Source organism: Nannospalax galili, unplaced genomic scaffold (genome assembly GCF_000622305.1).
Source record: "Nannospalax galili isolate Female #2095 unplaced genomic scaffold, S.galili_v1.0 scaffold212, whole genome shotgun sequence".
Taxonomy (NCBI): Eukaryota; Metazoa; Chordata; class Mammalia; order Rodentia; family Spalacidae; genus Nannospalax; species Nannospalax galili.
The window spans coordinates 1,848,895-1,862,573 of NW_008333884.1; the positions used below are offsets into that span (position 1 = coordinate 1,848,895).

General features: G+C 48.1%; 1 protein-coding gene across 3 annotated transcripts in view; it reads left to right on the forward strand.

Moving 5' to 3' along the window:
- Abr (ABR activator of RhoGEF and GTPase) overlaps positions 1 to 13,679 on the forward strand; it is a 205,384-nt gene that overhangs the window by 39,148 nt on the left and 152,557 nt on the right. The gene's annotated exons all lie outside the window — the stretch shown is intronic.

Here is a 13,679-nt window from a genome sequence, read left to right on the forward strand (position 1 = left end):
TCTTTTACGTCAGAGGCTGGGCATGTAGTTCAGTGGTAGAGCTGTTGCCTAGCATGCATAAGACCCCGGACTCAACCCCCAGCACCTCCCAAAGGAAATGAACACAACAAACAGCCTATATACTTTACACCCTCTGTGGCTTTCTTATGATACATGAAATGCATATAAATGAGCAAATGACAGGATGCTAATTGTGTTGTGGTTTCTGAGCCAGTACTTGGGCATTCTTGGTAATAGGACCTTGGCACATTTCATCTGTCAGCCCTCTCTCCACTTTCCCTGCCACCTGCAGAGTTCTGGAGACAAGGTTTTGTTTTCCAGAATAAGATGTCTGTGACCCTGATCATTTTTAAGCAGTTTTTGCACCTTTACCAGCTTGTTCATAAGAGTGAGGATCTAGGTAGGGGACAGTGCCTTGTGCTGGGACACAGACCCCTTGCTTGCAGAATCAGGCAAGTCAGATGGAACGTAAGCTTCTGTTTGTGTTTGGGAGCTGTACTCTTCTTGGTAAGACAGAACCTCTTCCTTTTTGGCCCTGAAGTCACACTAGAAATCTTCAGCAGCTCAGCTGTGGGTAGATGTGTCCATGGGTACTGGTATTGGGGTTAGTGGTCTTTGTAGCACGTCAAGGTTCCTGGCAGGCCTGGGAGGAAGTGTGGCCTGCTTGCGTGTGCAGCTCCACGTGTGGCCTCAGAGAGAGCAGGATGCTTCTCTGTGGCAGCTTCCTCATCTCTGCTTAATTGCAGTGGGAGGCAGATAGGGTCTCTTTCAAAAATAGCCCCTTTACCTCTAATGAAAAGCAGCCCAGCCCACCCAAAGGGCCAGCCAAAGAATTAACCCCAGAGTGGAGACTCTGGCTAGCCTGATGCAGCAGCAGCAGCAGCAGCAGCACATTTCTGCCTCCTCAGCAAGTGGCATGCTTTAATCGCCTGGTCTTATGGTACATTTGCCTCAGGAGTCAGGGATCTGAGGAACAGAGAAGGCTTGGAGCCTAGGTCCAACTAAGTATCTAGAGGAACACAGAAACTGCTTTTTGGGGAAACTGAAAACCACGTTGTGATCTCATTTAGGCTTTTGCTGATCCCGCAGGGGAACCAAAGCTTGGGATATTGGCTACGGGGAGATACTACCCACAGCTCTGAACCAGTCTGGGATCCAGGAAATGAGACTTCCCATCATCCTTCCTCCCTCTGCTGGTGGCCTGTGGCTACCCTCATGTGATGAACATGTGGCTTCCTGGGAGAAAGAGACTTGCACAATCAGACAGAAATAGGAACTTGGAAAATAATTCAGTGTGGTGCATAGAGAATTGGGCAATGAGTTGCCTGCAAGACTTTGGCCCATGAGATGGGAGACAGGTTTCCTCTGATTCATGTCTAAAGTCTGAGGGGCCCCTAGAGCCTGATCTCTCTGAGTTCAAGAGGCACAGTCCTCAGCAGATTAAAATTGGGCATGGAGCTGGCCCTCACAGAGATGGGCAGGGTCATGGTTTGAAATTTTGCAACATGAAGTGGAAGCTGCTGTGTCTCAGAGCCACCAGGCATCGCCTCATCACTCCAGAGCAGATCAGAGGTGTGTCCTAAATGATCCACTTTAACATGCTCCCTGGACCAGGCAGGGTGGGGAGAGGGTACCGGCTGCTTGTTGCCTCCAAGAGCAGGTAACTCCTAAACATTTTACAGGGCTCCTGCCAGGTGGCTCTGCAAGGGAACTGAAATGCATCAAAGCCTTTGCACTTACAGTTCCTGTGTGGTTTTCAGAAGCACAGTTGTCCATCCTTAGGAAAGTGAATCATGTGGTATTATCTTTTTCCAGAGTACCATTCATTACCATTCAGAACACAGAGCAGAGAATGTTCCAGAAAGCTCAAGCTTGGGGCAGCAGGGGTGTGGAAACTTGGGAAGAAGGCTGGGTAAGACAGGATATAGAGCTGATACCTAAGTTTCTTTTGCTGTTTCCCTGAGATACTTTTCCTTAAAATGTTCTTTGTGAGGCCAGCGAGATGGGTCAGTCAGTAAAAGTGCTGGCAGTGCAAGCCTGATGACCTGAATTCAATCTTCAGAACCCACAGTGGAGAGAGAACTAACTCCTGCAAGTGTGCGCTGTGGCACATGTGGACACACATATATCATGTGGGCTGGCGGTATAGCTTAGTGGTAAAAAATGGTTTAAAGGCCCTGGATTCTATCCCCAGTACCAAGTAAAAAAATATTTCTCTTTATAATCCTTACTTGGTCAAGCCAATGTCAGGCTAGGACCACCTTTGTGAGAGAGATACCTAGAGACTAGTTAATTCTAAAACCATTAATTGGTCACGGACAATTCCAGACAGAGGCCTCATGCTAGAGGACCCCAAAACTTGTTAGACCTTCCTTTAGGAGAAAGTGTGGAAATCTATCTGTGTGTCATTCCAGTTCCTTTGGATTACAGCTTAAGTGCTCTGCTGAAGTTGGTCATGGAGGCACATACCTGTAATTCTAGTACTGGGAAGGCTGAGGCAGGAGGATGGTGGGTATAAAGCCAGCTTGAGCTATATATGGAGAGCCAGGGAGGAGTGCCATTGCAATCATGAACATCCAGCATACTTGCACAAGATTGGGCCCTTGAACATTTCATCTTGGGTAAGGAGGTGCCCACAAGGCCTCAGCTCTTCTTGCAGCACTATTGGCTTAATGGTTTCTGCAGGAGAGCATGTCATTTTCCTGCCTCTCCCTCCAAAGTGCTGGGATTACAGGCATACACTACCACATCTGGTTTTATGTGGTTCAGGGGCTTAAACCATGGCCTTTGTGCATACTAGGCATTTTCTTTTTAAATTAAAAAATATTTTATTTATTATTTTTATCTTATGTGTATGAGTGTACTGCCTGCATGTATGTCGGTGCACCTATGTCGTGCAATGCCTGCAGATGTCAGAAGAGGCATCAGATTCCCTGGAACTGACAGTTGTTAGCCACCATTTGGGTGCTGGGAATTGAACCCAGGTCCTCTGCAAGAGCAACCAGTGCTCTTAACTGCTGAGTTATCTTTCCAGCCCCTGGCATTTTCTTTTTAAGAAAGGATCTCACTAAGTTATCCAGATGGATCATTAACTCTAGGCTAAAGTGATCCTCCTGCCTCAGTCTCCTAAGGGTTTGGGATTATAGGCATGTACCCCTTGTGTCTGGCAGGTGGATCTCTGTGAGTTCGAGGCCAGCCAGGTCTATATAGCAAGTTCCAGGCCAGCTGGAACTACAAAGACACCCTGTCTCAAAAAGACTCCCTAGACCAAAAAAAAAAAGCCGGGCATGGTGATGCACGCCTTTAGTCCCAGCACTTGGGAGGCAGAGGCAGGCAGATCTCTGTGAGTTCAAGGCCAGCCTGGTCTACATAGTGAGTTCCAGGCCAGCTGGGGCTACAGAGAGACCCTGTCTCAAAAAGACAAAAAAAAAAAAAAGAACCCCCCCCAAATTATTTATTTATTTACATCTTATGTGTATGAGTGTTATGCCTGTGTGTGTGTAAGGGTACCCATGTCATATAATGCCTGCAGAGGACAGAAGAGGGTGTCAGATACCCTGGAACTAGAGTTACAGATGGTTGTTAGCTGCCATGTGGGTGCTGGGATTTGAACCTGGGTCTTCTGTAGGAACAGCCAGTGCTCTTAACCACTGAGCCATCTCTCCAGTCCCAAAGCTTTCTATCTTGATACCATTAACATACGACTTTGGGAATTAGACTTCTGTATGAGTTTGGGGGAACAAATCAGATTCAAACTATAGCACAGGAAGGAGAGACAGGACCCAAGAGTATTAAATACACCAGAACACTCTTACGAGGTAGCAGGCGAGAAGCTGGCAGGGACCTCAGAAGATTAACCATCTGGGGAAAAAAAAGAAAAAGAAAAGGACTGGGAATGTAGCCCAGTAATAGAGTGCTTACCTAGCATGCATGAGACTGGTAACATCCCTAGTAAAACACACACACACACACACACACAAAACTAACAATCTGGAATATTGACACCAGTGATTTTCTGGACCAAAGGCCCAACAAATGAGACCTGGAGCAAGTATTGAGTATTATATTCACCTCTTTGTTTTGGTGGAGAATTGAAAAGGAACCTCTTTCACTGTGTGCAGATCCCAACAGATGGTGGGAGTCTGGCCCTGTGCTCCCTGGGGCTCTGTGGCCTTCCCAACAGTCACTGTAGATACAGGAACACAGCAGCCACAGGAGACAAGGGGTCAGTCTCCCTACCCCTTCTGGTTAGGCTGCCTGCAGAACCTCTCAAGCTAGGTCCTTGAGTAGGTAGGGGTCCAGAATCAGGTTCTACCAACTTCTGTGACTGAGCTGAAAAGCAAGGTTTCCTGGTGCCTGGTTGGAGGGACTTCATGAGATGTGAGTGCATTGAGTTAGCGCTGGGAGTTTTGCAGCTTCAGCCTGTAGTACCCTAGGCAAAGGAGGTTAGCACTGCCGCCAGCAATCAGCATCTTCATAGACACCCAGCGCCAGCACCCTGCAGAGGAGACAGGACAGATAGGCTGTACACAGAGGCCACTTTCCCCCATGAAAACGACAGTTCACCATCCTCCTTCAAAAGTAAATTGCCTTGCAAATTTGGGGCAGGTCCAGGAGAAGGACTCTAGATGCTGAGACCGAAATTCCCTTAGTGGGCTGAATCTTTTCTAGGTTGGAACCTGATTGGGTAAAAAGGAGTACAACATCTGAGGCTGGCTATTTAGCAGGGGAGCCTGTGCATAGGGGAGTTTTTAGTTGGGGTTTTGTGTGAGCAGTTAGAGAATAATTGGAGCAGCAATTGACCTGCCCCAAATCTGATTTTAGGTTCCTGTCTGTTTTTTTTAGATCTTGAATCTTTCTAGAGAATGTGGCCACATGTCAGCCATCCAGCCCAGACAGTTCATTTTCAGTTGGTGGAAGTGGGCTAGCTAAATACACTGCTTCTTTCCAGGCACTTTGTAACCAGGAACTATTCATTCATTTGAATTGACTCATTCCTTTAGTCTTAGCAAAAGATGACATTGAATTTTTTGTTATTATTTTTTGTTTAGTTGGTTGATTTTGAGACAGTGTTTCCCTGTAGGCACAGCTGACCTGGAACTTGCTATATAGACCAGGCTGGACTTGATCTCACAGAGATCTGCCTGCCCTTGCTTCCTAAGTGCTGGATTAAAGGTGTGTGCCATCATGCCCAGCTTGAACCCTTTTTAAGAGCAGCAAGGAGGCAGACAGATGGAAGTAGGCCTTCCTGGCTTGGTGATTACCAAAAGCCCCTAAGGTGGAAAGTAAGTAGGAAATGCTCAGGCAGAGTAGAGGAAGAGGTTTTTGGTATGTTTTCTTGATATAGGGTCTCATTATATAATAGCTCAGGCTGGCTTTTTACTTGTGATCCTCTTGCCTCATCCTCTTGAGTGCTGGACTAAAGGCCATGTGTCACCATACAACATTGAGAAAAGAACATTTTAACTGGAGGTTACAACCTGTGTAGAAATTCAAAGGAGGGAGGCCGGTCATGATGGTGCACACCTTTAGTCAGGCACTTGGGAGGTAGAGGCAGGCGGATCTCTGTGAGTTCAAGGCCAACCTGGTCTACATAGTGAGTTCTAAGCTAGTTGGGATTATAGGGAGACCCTGTCTCAAAAATACCAAAAAAAAAAAAATTCAAAGGCAGGAAAGAGCAGGGAGAATGTGCTAGGTGAAGTTGGAAGAGATGTGTAAGTCATGACCTTATAGGTCATGAAAACAATAATGGGGGTTAGGGGTATAGCTCTGTGGTGGAGCACTTGCTTAGCATACATAAGACCCTGGGTTTTGTTTCTGGCACTGCAAAAAGAAAAGGTAAGAAGATATATGGGTCTTTCTCCTGATAGTGGTGGGAGGCCATAGATGTACCTTAGAGTTTCACAGCATGTTCTCTGATGACTGTGGGATGCTGGGAAACTTTGCTTGGAGCTTCCTATCTATGATATGAGTCTCATGACCCTGAGTTGCTCAAACCAAAAGACCCAACTCAGGTGTGACCTGGGCAGCTTTTACTGACCATTGTCACCTGTCCCATCCTTTTCTACTCTCCCTTTATTAGAACACGAATCATGTGTGTTGGTCTCTCATGTCAGCACCAGGCTATGTTTAGCTGACCAGTCTAGGACAGGGCACAGAAAGGAAATTCAAAGTCATGAGGTTCACGATGAAAAGCTGAAAGCATCTTATGTGAGAGGTGTATGATCTGAGATAGTTCCAGGGCAAAGAATGGGGCTAAGCTGAGTCAGTCATCCCTTTCCACATTAAGAAGGTAGGGTGGTTCCTTAGGGGTTGAGATTGATGACCATTTTTGGGCTTCTGAGGACCTGCCAGTTAGTCTGCCTCTCCCCACCAAGGTAGTGGTGACTCAGTGGTAATTGCCTGGGTGAGGATCTGTGTGCCTGACTTCCAAGAAGAGGAAACCAGAGCACTGGCACCCCTATGGCGGTGGCCTGGGCCAGACCAACCTGCCTCTCAACCTCTAAGTTTATAAAGATGACATTGGGCCAGCAAGATGTCTCACTCAGTGGGTAAAAGCACTTGTTGCCAAGCCTGTCTGACAACCTGAGTTGGATCTCTGGAATTCACATGGTAGAAGGAGAGTAACCAACTCCTGCATGTTGTCCTTTGACTTCCACATATGCACCTTGGCATGTACTCACTGTGTGTGTGTGTGTGTGTGTGTGTGTGTGTGTGTGTGTGTGTGATTAATAAGTGTAATAAGAAAATAAGTAAATAAATAAAGATGACATTTAGTTATGGAAGACACCAAAGGCAACATTATGGGGAAAAGAAGGCAGGTACAAGCTTGCCAAGGAGCTGTTCTCAGTCCCCTAACCATGGGTGCATCCTCAACACTGTTGGCATTAAGGATAGATATTCTTTGGGCAATACTTTCTGGTGGCTGGAGAGATGGCTCAGTGGTTAAGAACACTGGCTACTCTTGCAGAGGACCTGGGCTTGGTTCCAGCATCCACATGGCAGCTAACAACTCCAGTTCCAGGGGATTGACACCCTCTTTTGGCCTTTGCTGGAATTACATAACACAGATGCACTTATATTCAGGCAAAATACTTGTAGGCATAAAAAAAGATATTTAAAAAAAATATTTTCTGGTAGAGTAGTGACAGCTACCCATCCCCTAATTGAGAACCACTGTCTTGTGATGTGGGGACAAAGGTGTGTTCGGCGGTGTTTCAGGCTGGGAAGTCCAAAGTTCCCTTATTTAAGATTTTACTAGAGGGACTGGGAAAGGGCTCAGCAGTTAAGGGTGCTTCCTGCTTTTTCAGAGGATGGAAGTTCAGTTCCCAGCACCCATGTCAGAAGGCCCACAACTCCAGTGCCTGTGACTCCCAGTTCCAGGGGATCTGACATCCTCTTCTGGCCTCTGAGGGCACCCATACACTTTACAACATACCCCAACACAGACACATATGCATACACATAAATAAAATGAAAATAAACTCTTAACAAAGATATTACTGGAGGTTTTATCCAATGGGAAGGCATTCTCCCGCATCATTCTCAAAGACTGTTGTTCCCTCCTGACCTTCCCAGACTCCTTGCTCACAGTGGTAACCTGCAGCCCTGAGCAGAATCTGGTGGAGGAGCTGAAATTTGAGTGCCGGCACTTGGAACCACTGCCTGTCTAGAACACCTCTGGTGGCCAAGGTGACACTCTGTTCAGCCACCAGATGGCACTTGAGAGGCCCCTCTTCTCTGCCGCAGGACCAATTGTGGCAGAGTTGACTGCAGAGAGAACTTGCCTTAAAAGAGGCCCGGTACTTAAAGAGACACAGTCACACACCCACAGGCTCAACCATTAAACCCAGAGTGAGACTCCACCTATGGCAAGCACCACTCAGTGGCTCCTTTGCCCTTGCCTTCTTGGATGTCAATCTCATCTCCTTGATGATTCTCAGTCCCTGAAGCCACTCCTGGACCTGAAGGGACTGGGCCAGGCTGAAGGGTGGTGTCACAGCTCCTGGCACAGCAGCGTGGAGCTGGGATGCATCTGCATAATTCTGGCTGTAAGAGTCGGGAGGGCAGCCAGCTTCAGGGTAGTGGTGACCACAGGAGGGCAGAGGGCCAGCCCATCAGCTCTGACCTCTGCTGGACTTGTCCCTGCTTCCTTGGAGCTGAGGAGATCGCAGTCATTGAACTTGATCTCTGGGTTTTGGGGATTTTGAGAATCTGTGTCTTCAGTTGGAATCTTTCCAAATGCTGATGGGGACTCAGAGGTAAGTAAATGTGGGAGAGCATTGCAAAAGTTCCTGGATTCCACTGTAGAGTCTTCTCATTGACTATAGGAAAACTGTCAACTGACCCCTGGGTGGTGAGGTCTGAGCAGTGTGAGGTGAGGGCCACTGTAGCTGGGGCTTTGCAAGGGATCCTCCTGAAATTGCAGTTCCTCTTAAGTCAACTGATCTACCAGGTTCTCAGTGGCATTTAGCTGTGGGGGGCTTCAACACAGGGGGCAATGTGTGAATATTGGGTGTTGGTGCTGTGATGTGAGGGAAGTAATAAGGGTGAATGCAGTTCTCTGGGGATCAAGTCTACATTTTGCTTACGATTCAATGTTGTGTGTGTGTGTGTGTGTGTGTGTGTGTGTGCGCGTGCATTTGCTTTTTTGAGGCAGGGTCCCACTATATATCCCTGGCTGGCCTGGAACTCAACTATGCAACCCTGGCTGGTCTTGAACTCTGAGAGATCCACCTGCTTGTACTGAAATTGAAAGTGTGTGCCACCATGCCAGGCAAGGACAGCACCAGGCAAGCCAGTCAGAAGGCCACCAAACCTTTTTCTTCCCGAGAGGCAACTCATGGGAAAACTGGCCTGGGGGAATTGTCTTCTTAAATTGTTTTTTAATTGCATTGATTGATTGATTGATTGATTGATTGATTGATTGTGTGGCATGTGTGTGTAAGGATCAGGGGAGGTCAGAGGACAGCTTTCATGAATTGGTTCTCCAACTATCATGTGGGTCCTAGGGATCAAACTGAGGTTGTCAGACTTATCAGCAAGTGCCTTTATCCATTGAGTCATCTCAGTGGCCTCAGGAATTTTCTTCTTTCCAGACCCTAGAGCTGAAGGTGGATTTTAGAATAATAAATGCTACTTTGCTTTACTGAGGAAAAGGCTGTGAAGCAAGGAGTAAAAACAGACCACTGCAGGATCTTCCAGGAAGCAAAATGTATAGAATGTGAGGGCTAATAGAGACCTGGAGGTTATCTACCTGACTTACCTGTATGCCACCTTCTGTAGATCTGAAAAATAAGACTGGAAAGGCCTGAGGCATACACATGGGTGGGGGTGGGGGAACCGGACCTGACATGTAAGAGATTGTCACTGAATTGTTTTCAGCTCATCTCCAGGGTCATCTGACCTGTTGTAATAGATGTGGCTTTCTTTGGGTATTCTTTTTGCTTAGTTTTGGGAGTTCTGGAATAATACCATTGCAGCTCTGATTTCTTCTTCCCTGAATTTAACTTCATTCTGTTTATTCAGTTATCCGCTCACTGTAGCCCAACACAGCTCTGCATTGTGTGGACTCTGGGTTCAGACTTGACTCATTTTCAAGTGTCACCATCTGCTGACTGGCCAATGGCTTAGCCTTTCTGAGCCTCCATTTCCTCTTCTGTGAAATGGAGCTAATGGGAGCACCTATTAACGGCTTATTGTGAAGATTAGGCCAGACGAAGCGTGTAAAGCAGAACCTGGCACTTAAGCAGTCAATCAATATTATGGGCATTTTTTGAGACAGGATCTAACCTTGAACTCTTGCCTCAGCCTTCAGAGTACTTGGATTACCACACCCAGCCAGCATGCATTTTTGAATGTCAGTCTGTTGGGCTTTGGGCAAAAAGCTGGTCAGGGTCACATTACTGAAACAGCTTTACAGCTTTGGAGTTCTGCATGTACTGATGCTCTCTGCTTGACCTCAGCAACGGAGACATGTTCTTTTTTTTTTTTGGCCAGCAGTGACCACTGACTGGGTAATCAAGCAAGGAAGGATTTGGGGCCCTTCCTGTGGTACACAGTGAAGCTGGATTGCTAACATGAGAAGGGAAGAAGAGTGTGGAGATCAAACCCAGTTTGATCTAAGCAACACCAGCTCTTTTTCATCCTGGCCAAGTGGTTGGTTGAAGTGAGAGCTGGTGGTTGGAGAGGCAGTGAATAGCACATCCCTAGGAATAAAGGGCAGCGCTGCTGGTCCTCAGAATGGGGTGGATCTCCTTCCCACTCAGCCCCTCATCATCAGCCCATCAGTCATGGCTGTGTAACCTTAAATCCCCCTTACATCCAGTGATAAGGGAAGAACAGGCAGGTAACTATGGAGACTAAGGGAGTGAAGGATAAGCTGAGTACACAGGCTGTGGAGATGAAGAGCTTTGGCCCTGAGTAGATAGGGAATGGTCACCATGGGTTCAGAGGAGATGGTGTATCATGCTGACTCAGTGCCTTGGGGTATACCAGGCATCTGTGCATCTGGGCACTTAGCTGAATCAGGGAGGTCTGTCCACAAAGACCTTCCTGCTGCTCTGACAGATTGAGGCTGATGGCTGGGGTTAAGAGCATTTCAGGATAGCAGGCCTTGGGCAAAATACAAAGAATGCCTCTTTAACTCCTTCCTTCCCAGAATGTGTATTGATTTAGGGTTTCATCAGCTTCTCCAAGTCCCCAGTGCCAGAGATCTGGAGGCATTTGTTCCAGTCCCAAGTCATCCTGGTGCTTCAAGACCCATCCAGTCATCTCTGTAAACAAGCTTAGAATCAGGTGTGTGGTGAGAATCTTGAAGTAACTACCCTTTCCCAAGACAAACAGGTCAGAGATGAGCATCTGGAGATGGAACAGAGCTACAAGGGCTTCCTAGATGGTGGTCTTGAACCCAAGAACCAGCAAAGATTTCCAGGGACTTCAACAACATGGATTTACTACCTACCATCAGCTAAGAAAGAGGCAACATGCATGGCCTTTAAATAGACTGTAAGACTGGGCTATGTTACTGAGCTGGGCCTGGTAGCAGAGACTTCTAATCTCTGCTACTAGAGAGGCTGAGACAAAGATTACAAGTTCAAGGCCAGCTTGGTTAACAATGAATTCAAGATCAGCATGAGTAATCTAGAGAGATCATGTCTCAAAAAGTAAAAAGAGGGTAGGGTGGGCACTGGAGAGATGGCTCAGCGGTTAAGAACACTGGTTGTTGTTGCTTAAGACCCAGGTTTGAATCCCAGCACCCACATGGCAGCTAACAGCTGTCCGTAACTCCAGTCCCAGGGGATCCGACAGCCTCTTCTGACCTCCGTGGGCATTGCAAGACACGGGTGCACTTACCTACATGCAGGCAATACACACATACACATAAAAATAATAAATAAAAAAGGGTAGGATGTATAGCTCAGTGGTAGAGTGCTTGCCTAGCATAAGTGAGGTCCTGGGTTCGGTTCCCATCACTGCAGAAAGAAAAAGGGGTGCAGGGATGGTGGAAGGGAGGGAAGGAGAATAAGAAAACTGAGTTAACAACTGCTCATTAGTGAGACCATCCTTGTGAACAAAACTCTAAAATCCAAGCCAGAAACACAGCAAGCATTCAGTGAGGGATATTAGAGCAGCAGGGCCTCACAGGTTGTCTCTCTCTGTACCCAACACTGTGTTGCAGAGGGGACAGGCCAGGGCAAAACTGGACCGATCGTAGGATGAAGTAACGCTAAGGAGAGCAGCTGCAACATTTTAGCTTGAAAAAATGCTGAAAATAGCTTGCTCAAGCCTTTGTGGATAAAAATGTAGTATGTATGCAAATGTATGTGACTCATACAGAAACATACATCCATGGCCTCCTCACAGTGAGCACTGGCTGTGGCCATCAGGAAAATTCCTGTGGTGCAGGTAGAGGGCCTAAACTGCCTTGTTGTTCTGAGGAGTTAGTGCTCTTCCCTTCCAGGATTTGGAGCCCATAGCTGTAGCTTTCTCCTGGGTTACCTGCCTTCCAAGAGGTCTATGCATGAAGAAGAGAAGCTTCCTTTTCTCTGCTCCTCTGTCTGCTTCCTCAAAGAGCCTGCCTGCTCCTTTTCCCAACCTGGAGCTCTTTCTGGATAGTCTCATTGGAGATGAATGGTCCCCTCTCTTGCCAGGCTCTAGGTGTCTGCTTGGTCTTTCCAATCTTATATGCCAGTCAGGGACAGCGGGAGGGTGACAGCTGAGCAGGAGCCACAGAACCAGAGCTTGAGTTAGGAGAACTGGGGTGGAGAAGAGCTGACTGGGCACAGGAAGGCCTCCCACACCCCAAAGAACAGCATCTTCCTTTGCATCTCCCAGAGGCTGGATCCTGTGCACTGGTGGTCACTATCTCTTTTTGGCAGCTATGGAGGCCTGTGCAGAGACAATGAGGTAGCTTAGAAGGCTGGGCACAGGCTTCCTTCCAGTCTTATGGGTAAGGATGTACTTCCCCGCTTCAGAACTAGATCTGTGCTTGTTTAGAATGAGGAGGAGCCCCACCCCCACCCCCATGTTCTGCAGGTACTGACAACACTGCCCTCCACAGGGGCCATGGAGGAGCTTAACTCTTTGTAGACCTCTTTGTATTGCTGAGACCCAGGAAGGTTTTTGCCCTAAGCAGTCTGAAGATGGGGTGGGATGGCAATTACTCTATTATTATCAGAAATTTTACTATCCTGGTATATAAATGGTCTAATCCAGGGCTTCCTTGGTGGGCCTGGCTGCCTCCTACCTTGGGGGTTTGGGGAAGGGGCTTTAGTCTCTGCTGTACTGGACCACCCTAACCTGATTCCCTTTACTCCAATTCTGTCTCCAAGTCTCTTGGCCTAATTTGTGAGAAAGTTGTCATGGGTCCCCTTAGCCCCATGAGGCATACTGTCCTCCACCTCTCAGGCTTTCACTGCTACAGAGGAGGTCATTAGAAATTTTGTTTCTTAAGGTTCTGTTCTCTGAGGCATCTGTCTGACCCATCTTTCCTCAACTCCTGTGTGATTATGAACATGTGATTATGCATTTGTGATGGGCCTCCTACACTGAGGCTGGAGGTCCCCAGGGAGGGTTCCTGGAGGAACCAGAAGGAAGAGCTTAGAGCTTCTCCTGTACCCCAGTTTGTCTCCCTGCCCGAAAGGGGTACATTAAGAGATGGTCCTTCCTCCTCAGAACATGATTAACCCCGGTGGTCCTACCTACCTTCAGCTGCCGCCCCCTGGTGTGTGGGGTGGGAACTGGCGTGCTGTGAGGTCAAGGGTACGTCAATAGATGGGGCGCTTTAAGGTTTGGAAGCAAACAGTCCCTGGGTGGCTCAGCCTTCTAGCGGGCGCGCAGGACATTAACCCTGTCCATGCTGCTGCCCAGGCTTGCCCAGGGGAGGGGCCTGGCAACTGCACCAGCCCCCAAATCGCGCTTAGAGATCCTGGGGTGGCGGGTGATGTCACTCCTGCGGGCCCATAGGTCTCCCTAGCCTGCCGGTAGTTGGAATTCTGCTAAGTCCAACCTGGGAAGGAGCGGGAGTCTGGCCCTGCGCCGCCGCCCGGAGACCCCGCGGGAGCTCTGGTGCGCGGGCCGGAGGCCGTCGGCGGGGTGGGGGCTGCTTTCACACCCGTCGGGCCCCGCTGCGGCTTGGGGGTGGGGGCGCGCCGAGCCTCGCGCCGATTGGCCCGGCC